Source organism: Populus trichocarpa, chromosome 5, assembly GCF_000002775.5.
Source record: "Populus trichocarpa isolate Nisqually-1 chromosome 5, P.trichocarpa_v4.1, whole genome shotgun sequence".
NCBI classification, from domain to species: domain Eukaryota; kingdom Viridiplantae; phylum Streptophyta; class Magnoliopsida; order Malpighiales; family Salicaceae; genus Populus; species Populus trichocarpa.
This window is the reverse complement of record NC_037289.2, coordinates 21,515,063-21,528,294: the sequence shown is the minus strand read 5'-3', so window position 1 is coordinate 21,528,294 and position 13,232 is coordinate 21,515,063. Positions and strand designations below refer to the sequence as shown.

The 13,232-nt window shown below is 32.4% G+C and overlaps 1 long non-coding RNA gene across 1 annotated transcript; it reads right to left on the bottom strand.

The window, feature by feature from the left end:
* Positions 1-6,758: 6,758 nt before the first annotated feature.
* LOC7464685 (uncharacterized) lies at positions 6,759-7,913 on the bottom strand. The gene is made up of 2 exons (XR_002981831.2): positions 7,567-7,913; positions 6,759-7,356 (listed from the first exon to the last, which is right to left on the bottom strand). It is a non-coding gene; the product is annotated as an uncharacterized LOC7464685 (long non-coding RNA).
* Positions 7,914-13,232: the final 5,319 nt, after the last annotated feature.

Here is a 13,232-nt window from a genome sequence, read left to right as displayed (position 1 = left end):
AATGGTAATATAGAAATGAAATATTTCATGAATAATTAAACATGGCTTAAAAATAACCCTATTCATGAAAGATCTTAAAGTCCAATTTAATGTTTTCCAGTGGTCTAACAGTCACTTAGAAGACCTTATTTCACCATTATTGCTAGTAATTGCATGTGTTGTTTAATCTAATTTTCACAACCACTTAGTTTTGGAAATAGCAATTTATTTTGTACTATTTTATACTTAATAAAATTGAAATGTATCATATAAAATTAAAAAATAAAGGTCAATAGTTGCTTCTTATGCAAGTTGCAAATTGCGAGGAGACAATTTAAAAATAATTAGCCAGAGAATTTTATTTTTTAGTCTTTTTTTTAATATTAATAGTCAGGACATTTTTAGGCCAGAATTTAAAATACTAAAATTAAATTTTATCTCTCAAATTTTAAACAGGTAAATTTTATTTATTTAAACTAGAATGTTCATAAAAATAAATATCGTGGTCATGAATTTTGAGGACGTACGTAAATTATTTTTTGACTGCATTAAAATCCTGCTCCAATTATTAAAGACTTTATAATCCCACCATCCTCGTATAAAAAATAAATAAATATTTTAATCTTTTAATTTTGGAAGCTTTAAAAATCTATTGTGCAAATGAATCGAGACTTGAATTCACTTGGTGGGTATAGCTCCTAAAGTGTTCGTGGATATTGTTTACTCGGAAATATAAAAGAGGTATATTTTACGTATGATCGTGCCATGCCAGTAAAATGCAAGTCACCTTGTTATGTGGTTGTAGCACTTTTTTTTTTTTGGATGCTAATCAGGTATCTAAATTTTGTCCAGACTAATTCCCGATCCGAATGGCAAAATCTCCCTAAGAGATCGGCTGCAGACGAAGAAAAGGGTCGAAGTCCAACCTCATATGTAAATTCATGATTTAGTGAGATTAATTTCTCCGATTTTCAACTTTTAGGAATTTTTAGTTGTTTGTTTAATATTATGAAAGTAATTGTTTTTTAATTATTTTTTTATTTAAAAAAAATTTAAAAAAAAAATTATTTTTGATATAGTACTCTAAAATGATGTAAAAATAAAAAATAAATATGAATAAAAAATTAAATAAAAAATTTATTTATTTTTTAAATATTTTAAAATGCAAAAACAAATTTTAACAGGGCTCGAGAGTTAAAAAAAAAATAGTGCAATTGTAAAGTAAACCCTCGTATTTGTGCCCACCAAGCAACGGTCATATTTGTATTGCTGGAGGTTTAAAGTTTTGCTAAAAGACAATTATGGCCTCATATTAACTCATGAAATAGCAAAACCAAGTCCTTAGCTATAATAGTTGGTGGAAGTGAATAAAAAGTATAGTATTGTTGTTCTTCAGTTAGCTAACTATTCTAGCAAAATGAAAAGTACTCGCTATATATATATAGCGAGTACTGCAACATTTCTCAATTAGCTGCCAGATTGGTGGCGCGAGAGAAGGCTTGACACAGGTTTGCTCGCAGAGAGAAGGAAAGAGAAACCCCCAGCTAGCTGCTTTAAACCTTGCAAAAACTGAAAACATCAAAGCAGACAGAAAAAAAGAGATGAAGTATTATAACAACTGCAATAAGAGTGATGAAGAGGCAAAGGGTTTGTTATGAAAGCTTTGGCGGTGGTTGGATGTTGGTCTTGGTTCGGCCTTGACGTTGGAGGTAATTAATCACGTCTTCTTCTTGTTTTTTTTCTTGGCTTAATTTCTTTATAGGTTTATCAATCTGTTAATCTTTTTGCATGAAATTGAAAGAATTTGTTTGGTTCTCAAGAAACTATAAGAGGAAGGGAAAGGAAAGTGAAGTGATTCGAAGTTCTGCGTGTGATATATCTGCTGCTTTATTTTTTTATGACTAATGGATTTTATTTTAAAAAAAGAGTAGTAGTTTTTGTCAAAATTGAAGCTTTGAAAGTGGAAATCGAGGGCATCGCTATTTAAACTTCAATGCTTTTTTTTTCTTTACTATGTAAACAAAGAATTGAAATTAAAATGGATATTAAAAACCGGAACTAGAAGTTGTAAACTGGTTAGCTAATATTTTTACTAATGGAGAAGCAAGAATTGTAAGATTTGCATCTTGTTGTTACTGCTTTTCCTCTAGTTTCTCAGGGAATATATATTAGCTTTACTCTTATTCTTTTTGGGCTAGATAAGAGTGTTGGGGATTCCGGCACCCCCATGCGCGGACCGGGGGTGTACTGATATTTGCTCATAGGAGGGTAAAGCACACTGCACAATATTTTACGTGGTTCGGCAAAACCGCCTACATCCACGGGAGAGAGTCCATATTATTAGAGATATAGAGAAAGGATTACAACATACATGGAGGAGGAGGATCACTTCACTCAAACTCAACTCCCAGCTCTTTTGCTGCACTTGCAGCTGCTGCAATGGCAGCAGCCTTGCTGCCATTGCAGCTCTCCACTTTCTCTCTATACTCTTCACATTCTCACACCTCTCTTACACTCATTTTGCTCTCACATAATGCCTCTATTTATAGGCATTTCATGGCAGCTGTTCCACTTGTTCTGCTGTCAAACATGGCTGCAAGGTTAGGCATGGTAGGTTGCCTAACCATTGAAAATGGTGGCTGCCAATAGTCAATGGTTGGTGCCAACCATTTGCTGCACATGCAATGGCAACAACCCAACAAAGAGTTCTTCAATTTGGATTGATGGAGGGTCAGCTTTCCCAATCAAAGTGACTTGGTCTCAAAAGTTACTACATCACGAGGGCCAATTCTGTCTCAATGTGCCATTTGCAAGAAGATTTCTAACAGGAAAAAGATACTGTTAGATGTGAACTCTGGTGTTGGTAAATAAATTCCACGCAAGATCAGTACTGGCCATGCTTTAAAGGTATGTCGTCAATATTCTTGTAGGCTTTAATATATTTCAATCAACTTCTGGTAGCTCGATGAAGGAAGTGAGGTGAATATGGGCGTGAAATTAGTAAAATATAGGTTTTTTTTATGATGTAGAAGTAATGACTTGGTCGAGAGCTGGCTTTAGTTTTTTCTACAATGTAAGAGTACTTTGCACCCCTGAGTTTAAAGGCTAAATAAAAAAAAAAAGATAAAGAAAGTTGTCAAGAACATATGTAAACCACGAACCGATGCATGGATAATTAACACCCATTGAATACTTATGGCACGTGAAGAACCATATGGTGGCTAGTCAGAGTGTTTCTGATACAATTGGCTTCATATTGCCAGAGTGATCATTCTCGTCCGACACGTGTTAGAGTTTGATGTCCAGTGCAAGAAAGGTTGCTAGGGTTGGCCAGGAGATAAGATCTCCAGAGCTTTAGTGTGCTCTCCAAGTAAATAAAGACAATCAATTTTGTTCTTCCTCTTTTTTTTTTTTACTCTTTTCCCACCATAATAATAAAATGCGTGGTTATATATATATAGAGAGAATGATAAAAATGAGGAGAAATTGGAGTAATGAAATCTTTACGATCGAGCATTTTATATGATCAGGTTCACATTGTGCATGCATGTATGTCATGTAGTGTTAATATATAATGGTAAAAAACATGAGTATCATAAGGATAAAATGAGAAAAAAAACAAAAAGATTATCTTATCTCCTCCGCTAGAAGGTGATGAATTAAGTGATGCCAACCAGATCCAACTCTGCCAAATTCATAAGTGTCTTGGTTATCAGATATGGTAAGGATTAATAGAAAACATGTCAAGAAGAAGAAGAAGGGAAACATGACGATTTTTGTGTAGTTTTTTTCATTTAGGGTGCCATTGACGAGGCTGCTGCTTTAGGCCTTTTGTAATAACCTCGGACCTTAAAGGATGATGACTTAACTTGGCTTAATGAAGTTCGAAATGACTGAATGGGTGTCTCCGAACAGGCTATATATCAGACAAAACATCCATTGCAATATGTGTGGTTTTATCGTTTTTTGGATACCTGCAGAACAAGTCTCTCGCCGTGGGTAGAAGAACCTCTTATGCTTCAGTATGTTTATTTGGCTATGATGGTGTGTTGCTATTCGTAGCGGAGGTATTGGGCTGCAATATGGAGGGAAAGGATCGTTCTTTGTTTGTTTTTCGTGTTGACGCCCTTGGTCCCCTTATTTATTTGTGGTAATAACTGTCTTAACTTAATTTTTAATTTTTTGTTTATTTAAATATTTTTAAAATACAAAATAATAATAAGAAATTATTTTTGATGTATTTGTATTATTTTCAATGTTTTTAGTGTTTTTTCAAAAAAATTCAGAATTTAAAATTTTATTTTTAATGTGTTCAACTATTAATGTGTACATTTCAAAATTATTAATTAATTATTCTTGATTAGTTGAAGTTGATGTTGCTTTATTCCAAAAAAAAGAAATAAAAAATATAATAAATTAGCAAAGAGATCAAAAGTAAAAACTAAAAACGAAAAAAACGAGAGACAAAAAAACCAATTAGGTTGCTTGGGAGCAAGAGGAAAAAGAGAAATACAATGTGCTGGACCCGAGCATATAAATCCCGAGCCCAACTTATCGGGCTTAGAAGGCGAGCCAAGTCCCTTGAATTTGGACAAGTAGCCTCCTTTCGAGCTCGTCATAAAGACCCTTGGCTAGAAGCCGTGATGGTCTCTTATCACTTTCGTTATCAAGCTTGTGACCATGGGTCCCATAGCTCTCAAGCCCATCAAACATGAACCCCTTAAGTTAGGGTTTGTAGTTCTAGGCTCGCCACTACAGTTACGTTGGAATTAAGAATCGGAAAGGACAATCCAGTTTTGTACAGTATAAAATTCATTAGATCAACTATATGAGTTTTGAATCGGGAAAAAAAATATATCTACATCCAAATATCACAACAAAATTAATTATACATAAAGACTAGCTCGAGTTTATGTTTTTCCTGGTGGAAATTTGATGCTCGGCTTCGGGAAATCATTTCCAGCTCTGTTTGTTTACGCGGTAGAGATTGCGTTTCAATCAAAACGCAGGAGCCAAGCGTTTGGTAATATCAAAAACGCTAAAAATGACCGGTGAGACCCATGCCAATTCACATTTTAAACGCGACATTCGCGACTGCTTTTTTAAATTTTGTATTCGCGTGCACAGTGCAATTTACTTGCACTGTGCACGCCAACAGTGCAAATTCACTTGCACTGTCGCGAACAGTGCAAGTGAATTGCACTGTTCACTCGAACAGTGCAAGTCAATTGCACTGTTCCCGTGAACAGTGCAATTCACTTGCACTATTCGGGTGATTTTTATTTTTATTTTTATTTTATTTTTATTTTTTTTTAGTGTGTATAGTTTTTGTATATATATTTTTTAAAAAAAAAAAACTAGTTTTACATTGTCATGTAAACAATATTTTTTTTCCTGAAAAACTAGTATAGAGCGAATTAAATTCACTCGTACTGTAATATCAAATTAATTTTATTCATGATAATATTTTATCTAATTTTATTGCACGCTCAAAAAATTATAGAAACTGTAGTTCTTGTCGAATGAATTTTGTACGTAATGGAATTGTAGATGGTTTAATGGCATAATAAAAAATATTTTATATAAAGTATTATTTATTTCATGAAGTAATAGTAATAGTTAAATCTACAATATTTAAATTAAAAATCATCAATTTTAATATATATATTTTAATTATTTTATAACCTCAATTTGAAAAGCATTTTTTTAACCAAACACATTAAACTATTTTTTCTTCAACCTCAATTTCAACCACAGTTTTAACCAAACACCTATTTTTTCAAACCAACCTCAACTAAAAATACTTTTTATAAAACAATTTTTTTCAAACCACAACCACAAAAACTACACTAAAGAATTTAAATGAAACAAATAAAAAAATAAAGAATTGTTTTTTGTCTGTACGTCTAATCTCAGCTTCACGCATAAATTAGCAATTTTAAATAGAGAAATAACAAAAAGGCAGATATAAAAGACGACGAGACGAGGAGATAGTTGTTGATGTCAAGTAGTGTTGCCTATGATCCGATCATAAGGCATATGAATTCAAACATCATTCTCTTGCTTTGAATCATGTATGGCATTGAATCCCGGGAGCAGTGACACTTGTGGTAATTAGAAATTATTTATTTTTATGTTGTAAAAGTGTTTTTAAAAAATTTAAATTTTTTTATTTTTTTTATTTTAAATTAATATGTTTTTGGTATTTTTTGATCATTTTGATGTACTAATATTAAAAATAATTTTTTAAAAATAAAAAATATATTATTTTGATACATTTCTGAGAAAAAATTGCTTTAAAAAACAACCGCAACGACGCGATCACATTTCCAAACACATTTTTATATCTTGAGCTCAATAGACCATTTAACATAAAATGATTAGTATCTTGAGCTCAATAAAATAAATTTTATTTATTTTATTAAAAAAGACACTTTGAAAAGTTTTTTACTTTTTTTGAAATGATGCTCAAGCTTCTTGTGTGTTCTTGTTTAGTTATATTTTGAATGAAGAAAATCAATGGTGTCATTTTCAAACAGACCAGCAACAACTCTTCTTCTTCTTCTTTTAATATAGCAGATGTATTTTAGTTGAATGCAAAGCTGGTAGTTACATAGAATACTAAATTATACATATAATACACGATCTGGACATGAAAGCACATTGTTTTAAATCTTGTATAAAAGAATGCGTGGCATGCTTTGCTACGATGCTGACAGCAGCAAGCAAAAAGCTCTGGTGGTTAAAGGGGTTGATCAGAAAGGAAGCATGGATTAGACTAGCTTAAAAAGAGAAAGTATATCATAGATGCCCAATTCCTTTCCTTCTTTTCTTACAAGATAGATGATTCAGAGATACCTAGCCATGATTTCTGGGAAAACCAGAGAGGTGATTTCCTTTGATTGTATTCTGGATATAGAGCGGGAAAACGAAACTAGTGTGCTTTATACAAGAGGGAAAAACATAGCATATATGAGCATAATGCAGTGCATAATTATGTACACAAAGCACATTATGATCAAACTATATACAACATATATATCGGCAAACCAGAGGACTTCATGTGCTGGTAGCAGAACAGCTATAAATACTGCCTTGACCTGTATATCCATCGTGAGAAACGGCAGGTCCATCTTCTTGTACTTAATTCACATTCCTGAACATCGCATCTAGCCAAACTGAGCTAGTTGGATTCATATTGTAGCAAACATCCTTCTACACTCTACAGAAAAGAAAAGTCTTGGGTTGGACTTCATAATTATTTTGATTGCAAAGAAGCAGCGGCTGGATGTGATTCGACCAGTATTGACCATAGGACATGCACGTCTTCACACGGGCAAGACTTCACATCCTTGTACAGAATGTATATCCCTGTACCTGTAAATGAAAAGTTCAATAATCTGCTGTCAGTGATTTGGTCCCCCAATTTATAAAGTAGAAGACGTAAAAGCCTTCAATGCGACTACGTTTGTGAAATCAGAAACAAAAGGTGAGCAAAGAAAGAAAGATTTGGAATCTCAGAACCAAACTGCGGAGATGGTAAATGACACATTAAAGAAAAGATACTCGTATGGTACAGGGAATTACGCTTTCTGTGGCTGGAGTGAAGACGATCCCAGAACTTCTTCAATGGGGAGACGAAGGACTGAAGCCACCCCATTTGGAAGAAGAAGTTGGGTTTTGTTAATGGTAGGTAAAAGGTTGGAAAGAAATAGAGAGGGGTTAAAAAACGCAGGGGTTTGCTTAGACAGAGGGGATTTGTATACTACTGTTCCTTTTGGTTTTTATTAAAATTCCCTTTCATGACAAGGCTGCAATAAAACATGTCCTCTTTGGTGCTCTGTCTCTGTCACTCCTTTTATCTCTTGTGGAAGGAGCTTAACCCCAAAGGTGCAGAAATATCCTAATTAGCTTTTACATAATCCTGTTTTCACACTAACAAAATTACAAATACTGAAGAAGTTTTGTGCCTATATGATCTTATCCTGATCAAGAGCTTATTAATTTAACTTGTTTCTCAAGCCAAAGTTCATATTTTTATTTACTATTTTATCACTTAACGTCCAACCCACTTGTGAGATATCTTCCTTCCCCTCTGAAGTCCACCTCTTGGGTGTCGAATGAACTAGCCATAGGCTTTCCCAAAAATGTTAGTCATTACAAGTTTTGTTATTTTTACTTATTTCTTTGCCCCTTTTGGTAAGAAAGTTGTCCTGCACGCCAGGATGGCTACTTAGCTTCAGCATGAAGGTCCCCCGCAGATTCTAGTCTTTGCTCTTAGTAGCCTGTTTGTATTTTTGTTTCAAAATTATTTTTAAAAATATTTTTTTTGTGTTTTTATATCATTTTGATGTGTTAATATTAAAAATAATTTTTAAGAAATTAAAAAATATTATATTAATGCATTTTCGAGCCAAAAATACTTTGAAAAACAACGGCTATCACATTCTCACACACCACTTTAGATGCAACTAGAAAGATTACTCGTCATACGTCATGGTTCGAGTTTATTTTTTGCCAACATAAAAAAAATGTTTATGAGATATCAATATTTTTAAAAGAGTAATAAAAAAATTAAGAATTTTTACCAACTATTTAATTTGCTTATTTATCAAATTATCTTGTTGCCTCTCAAGATAAGGGCAAAATTTTTTAAATCTCGAGGGTAATGAAATAATTTAACTGTTTTAAAATTAAAAGTTTCTCAATAAAATTAAATGTTTTTTTTATTTTAATGATAATAAAGTAATTACATTGTAAAATAAAAATGCAAAAATAATATTTAACTTTATTTATTTTTATAATAACTAATGATTCCCATGAAAAAAAATATTTTTATTTCTAAAACAAAGCTAAATAATTTTATTAATCAAAAGCAAAATAGTACAAAGTAAAATTCGAGTGCAAGCAATTGAGCTTAGCGAATTGAATGACGAAGAAATTTAATGCATTTATGCTATATGGTAGCAAAGTGATCCTTATTGGACTTGTAACTTTTAGAAGTTCCTGTCAATTACAAAGAAATCAGTGGTGAGCGGAAGGAGTGTACGAGAATACTTCCAAGATAATTAGATCCTTAATCTTCAAGATATCGTGATTAGATTTCGAAAAATTAGGGGGACAAGTCCTAATTAATTAAAATGCCGTACTGGGTTTCTTGAAATGATTGATACGAAAGATCAGATGTAAAGTGGAGATGCGCAATTTGAGTGTGAAAATATGAAGCCAATGGATGCTGGGGCAAAGCCGATTGAATTTGAAAAAGGCACGGTGTAATGAATTAGCTGTTATTTTTTAAGATTTATTTTTAATATTAGTATGTTAAAATAATTTAAAAATATTAATTTAAAATATAAAAACAAACAACTTGATATACAGGAGGCAAGATTACTGCTGTCCAGATTTCTATCGTATGGGTAAATTTGGAGGCATATGAAGGTGATTATATGGAGCCATGCTGCTAAATGGTATGGACCGTCCATGGCGAGAAAGTGTTTGGCGCAGGAAACTCTCTATCGGATGAAGGGAGAGAGAGACGTGGCATCAGATTTTGCAGCAGATGGCTAAACACAGTATTAAAGCTGTGAGGTAAAATGTCATGGTGGTTGGATAGATGAGTTGTGAAATGTGAAAATGGTTGAGTGTTGTGCGGTTGAGTTTCTCAATGACAATATGCTTCAAGGACGGTTCTATTTGAAATATATGTTTCATCTAATTATATATATATATATATATATATATATATATATATATATATATATATATGTGTGTGTGTGTGTGTGTGTGTGTGTGTGTGTGTGTGTGGGGCCTTACCCCCATAGTTTTTAGACCCGGCCCGGTCCAAGGCTCGGGTTCCGGGTTTTAGTAAAAAAAAAGTCAATGGGTTGCAACCGGATTTTTGACCGGGTCTTCCGGGTCACATCAGGTTTTTTCTTCAACCCGGCCCGATTCTAGCCCCGGTCGGTTGGATCTCGGGTCCGGCCAAGTTTGCCTTACCCCTCGAACGCATACTCATGGACCCGCACCAGCCTTGGGCGTAGGGCCATTCAATAGATCCGGTTTCCTGTGGCCATATTCCACACAATAATCATGAGTCATGACTTGTCACGGGCTGCAACTCTTTATTGTTTGGGAATGCGGTCCAACTCATGTTTTTAAAAATTTTGAATTTTTTTTTTGTTAAAATTAATATTTTTTTAGTGTTTTTTGATCATTTTGATTCGTTGATGTCAAAAAAAAAATTAAAAAAATTAAAAATATATATTATTTTAAAGTATTTCTAAATGAAAAACACTTTGAAAAACAACTACAATCATCCTTCCAAACATTATTAAATTTAGTGTCAGGCCACTTATTGTTATGGATCAAAATAAGAAGAGATGTTCTCTGCACTTGCTAAATGACATCAGGCCTCGGTTGAGCCCTCAGTGGCCTGACACGAGAATGCAGTGCTTATATTTAACACTCTATTCTACAAAAACATTGTTGTTTTTGTGTGGACATAGGCAGTGCTTGTATTTTTTATCTTCTTTAAGATTTTTTTCATTTAGGTCACCAAACAATTTACTTTCTTTAATTTAATCCTTTTTACACAGCCATGGTTATGAATAGGATTTAATGATTTGTTTTTTAAGGGTTTATCACGATGAAAAAAAGGAGAAAACTCGTCAATGTTGTTTTAATCTTTTTTATTTGAAATTTTTTTTTACACGTATATACATACATAAAAAGGAGAAACCATTTATTTTAATAAAAACAAATGAACAGTAACCACGTGTGAATAGTGCAATGAATAGTATTTTACATTTTGAATAGTAACATGCTTTTGAAAATGAATATTCACATACACTTGCGTATGTAAAAAGGTGAAAGTGATGTTTTATAAAATAAAGTTGTCGTGAATGCAAAGTTGATAAAAATAAAATAAAATAAAATAAAAATACATTGATGAATATTAGAATATGCATTTTTTTAGCATTTTCAACAATAAAACTTACAAGTTTCAGAGAAGAATAAGAAAAGAAAAAAGAGAGATCAGGCGAAAAAGACTTGTGCAATTGTTGTTGGTGGCGGAGACGGTGGTGGTGATGGCGGTGAAGGGGTTCTGGGTGATTTTGTCTTCTTTTTTCTTCCTTTCCTCTTCTTCTTGCCCCCTTCTTACCTCTAGGCTTAGAAAACTCGATTTCTCATGTCAATAAGCTTATTTATTCTTCCATCTTGCTATTCATGTTTTGTCTTTTCTCTTATTTCTCTTTATTTTTTTTCCTTTTATTCTTTCCTTACCCCCTAGATCAAACAAACTTCAAAAACTCAACTCAAAACTCTTTTTTTTTTCTCTCTTTTTATAAAGGGGGAAGAGCTTTTAGAAACCTCTTGATAAGAACCCTTGGTCTATTGGGATGAATCCTAACCCTAAATGTCACCCTTTTCTTGGAAAAACATGACTAACTCGCACACTCTAGTCTTTGTTTTAGGTAGTTTCAAGGGTTTTATTGGCATGGGTTTTGGGTGGTGGTGAGATAGGGAATACCAGAACAAAGGTAATGGTGTTTTGGTTGTGTTAGGGAGTGTATGTGGAAAGATAAAGTGTAGGCATTTGGGCGTGGGAGAGGGGTGGGGCAACAAAAAAATAAAATAAAGATGGTGGTTTCCATGCACCAAAATAACATCGTTTCGATTCATGTCTTTTTATGTTTTCTGGATGAAATGATGTCATTTTCGCCAAGGCAATAATTGACGTCATTTCAGTTTAAATGGGGGAAGCTTTTTTTTTAAGTTAGTCCTTGGATTTTTATTTATTATTACTAATTACACATTTTTCTCATAATTGCTTTCAATTCAATCTATACTTGCTCATTTTCCTAATAATTGCTTTCAATTTAGTCCATGTTTGCTCATTTTCACAACCATCTCATTCCTCCCCCTCTTTTAATTTAGTCTATGGATTCTTATTTTGTTATTTTTGACCCGTTACACCTTTTTTTATCATCAATTCTTTTAATTTCTCCCATTATAACATATTTATTATTATTATTAGATTTTTTAATTTATATTTTTTCTTGCTCGCAAGAAAACAAAAACATGTAAAAACTAGGAAAAATTACCGAAATCAAAGTAAACATGTGGTTTTTTTAATGTATTTTTTTCTTATAATTTTTGTTTCTTATTTAGATAAAAAAGTTTTTTGTACTTTTTTTTACAAGGAATCAAAATTTGGGTTATTACAATATTTTTTTTCTTCTTTATATGTATATTTTTTAATCATATAATTAAAAAAAAAGATTATTAAAGCCAATCTAATTCATGACATGTGTTGGAGGTTAGCCTAGGTTAACTCGAGTCGATAAAAAATACTATCATCTAAAAAAATAATAATTAAAATGATGGTTGCTTGAAATTATTTTTAGTTAAATTGAGTTTTGAACATGAAAAATAATTGCATTTGTACCCGCTAGATCAAATAGATCACATTACTCCGACTCGATTATACTTGAATTTGAAATTCATGTTATGCAAGGCCTCGTAGTAGGGTCAAGTCAAATAAATAAGAAGAAGATTAATTATACTAACAAATTATTGGATTTCATTTTTATTTTTTCTAAATAATATATAGATAAATAGTTAAATAAAAAAAATAGCAGGACACAACACAAGATCAAGGTCTTTTATCTGGATTTATCTTTCAGCTTCTTAATCTAGTCTTATATTATTGTTAATATTTTTTTTTAATATTTATTGTAGCATGTTATCATCGATTAATTTAATGAAAAACACGTGCAATATTTTCAATTCACATTTTAATTTTTTTTAGTTAAAAGAAAATATCAGCAATGCCCATATATTTTGTTTTACATTGAAATTAACTTTGATTCGACGGCGCACAATAAAATTATCTCTTGATCCTATTATTCACAACGAAATGCAAGCATGGAGACTTAGATGATCCGCAACGAAATGCAGGCATGAAGACCAGTCGCCTACCAATACCCAAAGCCTATGATATACTGTGAATATACTTTTTAAATAAATTTAAAAAATTCTTATGTTTCCGTTTACAACAGCATTATTAGTCTTTGTTTGGATATTGATATTGCGATCAATACAGCAAGAAGACTCCCCAGTATATGATCAAAGAACAAGGAAGAAAGGCTCCCCAGTATATGATCAAAGAACAAGGAAGAAAGGCTCTCAACTCTCGTTACATGTACTGTGAACCAATTTCTCAAGGCCCATGTCGTAAAGGGGCAACAAAA